Raw genomic sequence first — 8,621 nt, 5'->3', positions numbered from 1 at the left:
AGATGGTGGATGCCCTCTCTGCATGAAGGGCCATGATGATGAAGTTGTCCCTGTTCTCTTGCATTTGGCTGCCCTTTCATCCTACCTGTCTCCTCCCTCTCCCCCCCCCCCAAGAAGTTTCTTCTCAAATGTTATTGTATTATTTGCATCATTAATGTCACCATCCGAGTTCCTCAACCTGCTTACAATAGCCCTTAGATCACGGTTTATTATCCAAATGCCAAGAGTCTTGTTATCACAAATGAACTTTGGGAAGCAGGAGAACTCATACATGATAGTCTAGGTTTATTTACTCAACTGACATCTTTTAACTACTAAAAATGTTACCTCTTTAAATCATTTTGCCCCAGATATATACATCTGCTTACAACCTGGTAACTCTACTGACAGAAGATTTGGTGACCTTCCCCATCATAGCTGATGACCTCTGAAAACAGGACCCATTTTCTCAGGCTTTGTCTGAAATTGTTTTAATGTCCAAAAACTTGAGTTATCCCAGTCTAAGAAAAGGAAATCTGTGAAGATGAATTTCCTAAAATGCCAGGAATATATGTATATGGATATCAAGTTAAGCAAGCTGTCCCTCCTGCCTTATTTTGCTCACAAAAGAAAAAAGAAGGAATTATATGTTTAGATTAGCTAATCTTTTACACAAATTACTTAATTAATTTAATGTATGCTACTGTACAGATCATAATTCTATGACATATGGTGCAATTTTGTGAATAAACAGGTAAGTAGTAGCATATTGGTTGTATCACATAATAAATATCAGTTTTGGTCAAAACCTGTGAACTTAATACTTTGATTCACACATGTAAAATATTAGCTTGGGATACGGAGTATTGCTGCACACAATTTTAAACTTTATAGAAAAAAAAACTTTCATACCATAAGGATTTTATGGTCCAAATTTTCATGGGGAGTACTTGACAAAAAGGCGTGAACACAGCTGAAACAAATTCACTTAAGATGTTACACACTTCCTTAAAACTGCGTGTGTTTGAGAGTTCTGCTAGGCTACGGACCAAAACAAAAGTCCCAGAAATCCTTGTTATTCACTCTGAAATTTTATTTTAGCACTTCTGCTCCATACACACACAGACAGTATTCTGACAGAGATCTGAAACATCAAAACTAACATCGATTGCAAAACTCTGACGTCCCATTTATGTGGTCAGACAATGCCAGCTGCTATCAGATACCCACCAGGTGTTATGGTGTCCCATTTGAACAACACATTTTCAGATTTGGCCTGTTTCTCTGCAGAAATCATAAAGGCCAAAATCTGGTTTCAACTTGCTGTTTTGAAGAGCCGACTCACATGCACAGGCAACTCAGAGTCCTGATGTGGTCTGACAACAGCCCTGATGCTCACAGAGCACTGCAGCTTGCTCACCAAGAGGAGAACAGCCTTGGCTCGGCCAAATACATATACATATATATGGCATTTTTTATGATTTTTTACAACCACAGAGCTAGTCAGGACTTTTCAGATAATGATAGACATCTTTCCCTTCTTTTTTGACCTGATAAATACCTACCACCATCCAAGCCTCCTAGTGTCCCATCACCTCCTGTCCATCCCTTTAGCACCTGAAGTGCATTTCCTTGGTTCCAGCTGCAGAAGTTCCTACAGCTGCTGCCAGTTTTTCAAAGTGGAAATAAATTCACCATGAAAAGCCATTTCCACAGCCCAGGGTTCTTTCTGCTGTTTTGGCTTGCATTGGGTTTGCAGCAAGTGAAGCAACACTAGAGGAGGAGAGCAGAGCTTCAGATATTTCTTTTGCAGCTGACGGCAGCTGTTTGCCAATGCCTTACTTGGATGTGAGTTTCAGAATAATAAAAATACAAGTGAGGACTATAAACACAAGCCCAAATATCTCAGAACTCAGAAAAAGCACAAAAGCAGGCAACGTTGCCACCATCCCAAAGCATTGAAAGGTATTAAAAGCTCTGGTCACTAGAGGATATAAACCAAATACTAAAGGATCTGTGACTAGAGATCTTATTACACAAATTGATTTGCTCAGCTCTAATTTTATAGATAAAGCTCAAAAAATAAATATGCCATGTAAAAGGTTATTGATCAGCTCACCTAGGGCAAGTAATCCTTGCATCGCTGGGCGCAGGCGGTGCACAAGCAGCGTGCCAGCTCGGTGTGAGCTCGGGCTGGGCTTTGTGGCTGTGAGATCCAGGCAGGTCCTGTGTTTGTCTTCATTGGCCAAATTCAAGAAATCTGCCAGGTTTTCCTCTAAGTGCTCCAATAGAGGTCTTTCCCGACCTGAATGATTTTGTGATTCTCTAGGAAGAAATAAATAAATAAGTAAAAGGGGAAGGTGGAGAAGAAAGGGGAAGGTGAAGAGGGAAAAGTAAAAGTGGGGGGATTCAGGACAACACAGGTATCTGAGCAGGGTGCAAGGGCTTCAGCTGGGAGCTGGCACACGTGGGTTTTAGTGCCAATTGTACATTCCCGTAAGATGTTACAGCAGCAGGCAGCCCGGTGTGCCTCTCCTGCTGCAGGCACCTTGGGCAACCGGCCAGCTGCCCATGCCTCCCACTGGAACTGGTTATTTACTTAGTGTGAAACAAACTAAATCTTCACATCAGCTTCCTGCAAATGGAGAGAACGGGGTGGTGGGGATTGGGACACATCTCATAAAGTGTTGATTGCCCCTTTTGGTACAGGCTATAGGGCTAATTGCTGAGCCCTGGAATGATGGATAACAGCCCCAATGTGTCACTTCTCACCGCCGTGAGGGATGTGCCAAGGCCAGCCCCACTCAGATAAACACAGATTCAGGTCAACCAAAGTACTTTGTGAATTGATAATTGTTTCAAATTGTTGAATTGTAAATTTAAGTGTTTCAAAAATCCAACCAATAAATTCATGGGGGAAAAAATAGGGAAGTTTCATCTTGACAGATGCAGAATTTCACCATATTTTCATGTGAAATGAGAAAACATTTTGAAGTTGCCTTTAAATGGTTTGGGTCTAAAATGCTCAAGAATAAATGGTTCTTCTGCCCTGTTTGCCAGGATTGTTGATTTATGACCAATCCAAAATTCTTTAACACCCTGTAGTGTCACAGGAAGCTTTACAATTAATTTGCAGCTCCTCACCCAGCCTTCACCCTGACTCTGACACCTCATGCACTCAGCAGAGGAGGCAAGAGCTCTTCTTGCAGCTCTAGTGTACTTTGAGGAAAAATACTTCAGAAGAATGAAGGGTCCGGGATGAGATGAAGGAGGGCAGAGCTGGAGGCACTCAGGGACACCATGGGCTGTGCAAGGTAGAAGGGTCCTGTCCCAGAGTCCTGCAGTCTTTACGATGAGGTAGATCAAGAAACACATTGCACAAGTGCAGAGGCCTTTCTTCTCACCGCTTGCTGCATTTAAACAGTATGGTGCTTAAATTTATCCTGTAAAGACAGAGCAACAAGACAAGCAATGAAACAAGGAGATAGGTCCTGTAGGAAATTCTCTTATAGCAGGTAAATGTAGAGTGAAGTCCTCTTAGCTCAGTATTTCAAAGATGTGTCCAGAAAGTTTCATCCTTGGCCTCTAAAAAGAGTACAAACCTCCCCTCTCTGTGGTCCCAAATCAACAGCGCTGTACAGAGGTCCCTTCCTCACCTGACAGACAGAAATCTTTCACTTAATTTCTTGAATGCTTGAACTCAAACCATCTAATTACAGAAGTCTGGGAAATCAGGTAACACTTCCAGCATGCCATACTGCTGTTCTGCTACGTGTGCTGAGAACAGGAGCAGGGTGAAGTCATTGCCTAGTGAAATCCTAACTGCCTTTCCTTTCACACAGATGGCACACTCAGTAGCATTAATCACATCCTGATTAATGACTGACTTGAAAGCAGCATGCACACTTCACTAGAGGATCTCGTAATGCCCTGCCACCATTAATGGATTTTACATGATTTCTCCACTTGGTTTTAAAAAGAGCAAAATCAAGCTAGGGAGATGCTGGCACTATAGCAGTGTATGAGTGAAAGAGCCTCAGCTCCCATGTCCATCCTGCATGTCAGAACTTCTAAAGCTTGGCTCGTGGCACTGGGAATAAGCAACCAACCATTGTCTTGGGTTACCCCTGTATAAACTCAGAGTGCTAAAAATAAATCTGCAAAATAAAAGCTCCCGCCTGGCGCACCAAAACACAACGGGCATCAAATTGCATTAGAATGTTTATATTGAGGAAAATTGCATCCTGCAAACTTAAATTATCTCTCTCCTCCCTCTCCCCTCCCACCTGCCATGGCCCATTTCCTATTATATTTTTCTAACAAACCAATAGATGCTTGAAATCACAGAAAGCCATAAAGAATTGGAATCAAATTAAGTCTACATTCTAACTGCATTAGGTGCTGTCAAGCATAGTTTACTCACTTTTCACAGTTCTATCTAGAGGCTAAACAATTTTGTACCCTTTCTCTACTAATCAAAACTGATTACTCTGATAATGGACCCCTGACGCTGAACACTTTATGAAGGTAAATTATGCCATATCGAACAGGAAGGGGAATGGAAAAATCACCCAGAGATAAATAGGTCTAAAGATGCATATATTGATCTCACACTCATTCTTTTTCTCTCTTTCAATGCCTGCAATGGCTAAAGGTTCAATCAATACTTTCAGTGCTGTAATGCCATCTTTTATAATACCATCATAATTGGCCGTTACCACAGCTTGCCCTCGGATTGGCTTGTGCTGGGGCCTTTTAGAGCTGAGGTCTTTTGTTTCTCCCCTTCCAGGGCACATAACTGGTGGCCAGGTTGAATGTGGCCCCAGCACCCCCCAAATTAGACCATCCTTGTGCATCATGGCAAGGGGAGGAAGGAGATGCTCAGCCATCAGCTGAAGCTGCTGGGTAATTCAGCCAACAAGCACCTTCTAATTCATAGACCAAGCAACATCCAAGCACAAGCAGATCTTATGGTCAAACATACTGATTTTTGATTGCTAGAGACAATATATCTTTACTGCTCTGGAACTTCAAAATTCTTCCCAGCACCAAAAGCAAGGATAGCTTTGGTTTATAAGACCTTAACAGCTGACAGAACAGGCAGCGCAAGGAAATGAAATCCTGATTAGGTGCCTATGTAAGCTGAATTTCAATAATTTGGGGCTATTCTGTCAAAGGGCAAAAACCAAAGCTCTTTCACATCCCCATTCCAGCAAATCCCAATTTAGGTCCCAGCATGGTGCCTTGGTGGCCTTCCCTGTGATGGATTTATGGTCCTGAGAGATGAGGGTGTTATGGGGAACATAATGTACAAATCCAGAAGATGGGGAAGCAGGAAAAGGTCTTTAAGGGGTTTTGTTGTCACTGTGGAAAAACTGTATTTGACTGTCAAAGCACAGGCTTCATGTTGGGTTTTGGCTGCACTGGTTTACAAACAGCCTCAGGAGTGCCTACATGAGATACCACCAATACTCTGAGTAGTGGCCCCTCTATTTTTGGTCCAGGCTCAGCATCTTCCTTCTCATACAAGTGAGTATCTGCAGAAAGGAGGTACTTTGCTTTATAATAGAACCTGAGAGCATGCTGCATGGTGGCATATCAGCTGCTGTTTTCATCCACTGCCATCTGTGGAACACAGTAAGAAGTGTTTGATGGCGATGCAAAGGTCTTGGCTTGCTGAGCGTGGCTCTACACCAGCAGTGGAAGCCTCTGCTACTACAACAGCCCCCCACAGCCACAAAGAGCAATTTAAGCATGAAATTCTCCATAATCACAGGTTAGGGCATGATATGAGCTTGTTCAGAATTCAAGAGACCTCCTCTTGGGAATCAGGTGCCAAAAAATAATAATGAAGAAAAATAAAAATAAAACAAATAAGCAGCATCCAGCTTTCTGCATAGTTGCATAAAACTATATGCTCCATGGAATAAAAGTGACCCCTGATAAAAATCCTGCATTGCATCCATAAAATTCCATCATTGCATCTCTAAATACTCCATATTTAACTCACACCCATGAAATAACAAGAGTCAGATAGTACGTAGTTGAATTTTTTTGGTTCTAGATGTTTAGGTATAGCTCAAAATGAGGCAGGCAGGATTTCTTGCATCAAATACAAGCTCTGCTAGAGCAGGTACAAGCTGCTCTTTGCTACATGGTTGTGGTGAAGGAAATCCAATGGGCTTGTCAATACAGACATTTAGACTACTTGTTGCAAGTGTGCAGTGTTTAAAGAAATCACAAATGATTTTTGTAAAACATGAATAAAAGGGCTCACTTAACAGAAGTGTATTTGAACAGACATAACTGCTCTTTTTGACATATTCATATTTCTCATTTATGCACCTCTCCACGAAGTAGGAATTAATGACCCTCTCTCCACCCTCACAAAATTTTAATTTCTTTCCCCACCCGTTCAAACCTCCAAGAGGCCACACTTTGCACTCCACCAAAACAGGGTAACTGACTCCAGATTAGACCACAGAAAACGACAAAAATGACCCCTCTGGGAGGTCAGCAACACTGTTCCAGGAACATTTTAACCAAGAGGGAAAAAAAAAAAGTAAAACTATCAGAAAGCAGGTAAATACATTTTAAAAAAAAAATCATCAGGTGTCTATTTTCTACCCACCATTATAGCTGGCCTAGACAAGAGCCATAAAATGTCCTGCCCAAACTATTGGGGCAACTGTGCTTTGAGGCAGTCCCCACCATGCTTGACCAAAGGAAGGCTTGTCATAAAGCAATGCCCTATTTCAGGCAAAACTTTCTGCCCTGAAAAATCTCAGATTACCTTTGGGTGAATGATCTCAAATTACCATTGGCTCTAGGAAGAAAAATTGGCTGTTTAATCTGGTTTGATTCACTGAACTATCACGCTAAGTGGGAGATTTTAGTTGTCAAGGATGAGCACAGCAGCTTGAATCAAGATCTGAGAAGCCTTCAGCGTTTACGGCTCCTTGGGCCTCCTGGAGCTGGCTCGCTTTCCAAACAACTGGCTCATGGCAAGACTTTAGAAATCCAAACACAGATCCCAGTGGCACTCTGCGACCAGAACAACTCCAGGCATGGCCTCGGTGCCCACCCAGGTGCTGTCCAGGCTGTCCAGGAGAAGGGTGGGCGACACCAGGAGAAGGGTGGGTGACACTCATGCGCCTGGGCACCGTGGACTGACAGCCTGGGCTGCTCACAGAGGCTCAGCAAGATAAATGTCCTCCTCCGCGAGACGAGATACCTATCCCACAAATCACCGCTCTCTCCCCCCTGCACCTTCCCTTCCCTCTAACCTGCTTCCATTACTCATCCCCTGGACGAAAATGCAAAGAGTAATAATAATTAGACAAGTACAAATAGCCGGACGGCGCTGCGGATGGCGCGTTCCACTAAATAAGGGGCCGTTACCATACCAACAGGCAGGCCAAGAGCAGGCCTGACGGCGCTCGCGGGTGCTCCGGCGGTGGCACCTCATCTGTTATCCTGCTCCTGGCTCCGGCCTCCCCGAGGCGCTGCCCAGGCCTCGCGCCCCATCCGTTTAAGTCAGGAGGATCTGCTGCCTCTTCCGAGGGACTGTGCCGAAAGGCTCCGTGTCTGCAGGAAATTAGGCAGCGGCGCAGCATTGCTTCTGGAAGGACAGGGATGGAATAAGCAGGCTGAGCTCTTTCTGGGATGTTAATGCCAAAAAACTTCTAAACTTCGGTAAACTGGGAGGCCAATGTGGAGAGAGCTGGCCACAGCATAGGCATGGTATCAGCCTGCTTGGCCAGAGCACCTACTGCTACTTCTCCAAGGCTTGAGTTTGCTTTGCCGGGATAAATCCTGGCTTGTCTGAAGCACAGTCTGATAGGGACAAATAAACCAGAATCCTCAGTAGGAGCAAGGCCCTTAGGGAGCTGTTGGGCTGCAGAATCCACCCCCTGAAGTTAGGGAGGAGATGGACTTCAGGTCCAGAAGGGCACATGTAACAACCAAACTCTCACCTGCACTTCTTAACAGCAATATACAACCTGGCTAACTGAGGGCTCATACAAAAACAAAACAAAAACAAAAACAAACAAACAAACAAAAAAAAAAACACACACACACACAAAAAAAAACAGAAGTTGTAAGACCACTGATGAACCAGTATGGAGAAAGATGGGGAGGGATCGATGACTTTGGTCCTTGTGACAACAGGAAACCTGCTGGATTACTCACACTGCCAGCAGTAGGTCCAGCAAGGTGATTTGGGCTGAAAACCTAAAATACTTCATTATGTCACAGACACATAAGGGAGATCAGCTACAGATTCCTGGCAGAGCTCTGTGCCCTTATCAATAAGCACAGTCAATCTGACGTAGCAGTATTTACAACACCAGCCCAGCTGCATGAAGAGGTGGGTGCTCTAAAGGAGAGGAAAGCCTCTTTGTTTTAAGAGTAGACACAACAAGCTCTGTCTGCAATCCTGCTAGCACAGTTAACAACAAATCACATTCAGACATTTCTGGAAGAAGCCTGCTGCAGAGGAGTGATGCTTTTTGAAGGTCAGCAGCACGCACCTCTCCGTACATGTGTTGCTGCAGGGCTGTCCTGGCAGGTGTTCCAGTTCCTTCACAATTTTTCCTGTCTGACCAAGTGTCTTGGCTGTTGATTTCCTAGGAAATAAA

At 43.7% G+C, this 8,621-nt stretch overlaps 1 long non-coding RNA gene across 1 annotated transcript; it reads right to left on the bottom strand.

Annotated features, from left to right (window-relative positions):
• Positions 1–253: 253 nt before the first annotated feature.
• LOC139999216 (uncharacterized) lies at positions 254–4,142 on the bottom strand. The gene is made up of 3 exons (XR_011804477.1): positions 3,124–4,142; positions 2,099–2,304; positions 254–1,752 (listed from the first exon to the last, which is right to left on the bottom strand). It is a non-coding gene; the product is annotated as an uncharacterized lncRNA (long non-coding RNA).
• Positions 4,143–8,621: the final 4,479 nt, after the last annotated feature.

The sequence above is a fragment of the Anas platyrhynchos genome, chromosome 21, assembly GCF_047663525.1.
Source record: "Anas platyrhynchos isolate ZD024472 breed Pekin duck chromosome 21, IASCAAS_PekinDuck_T2T, whole genome shotgun sequence".
NCBI classification, from domain to species: domain Eukaryota; kingdom Metazoa; phylum Chordata; class Aves; order Anseriformes; family Anatidae; genus Anas; species Anas platyrhynchos.
The sequence above is the reverse complement of the archived record's forward strand: the minus strand, read 5'-3'. Positions and strand labels throughout refer to the sequence as shown.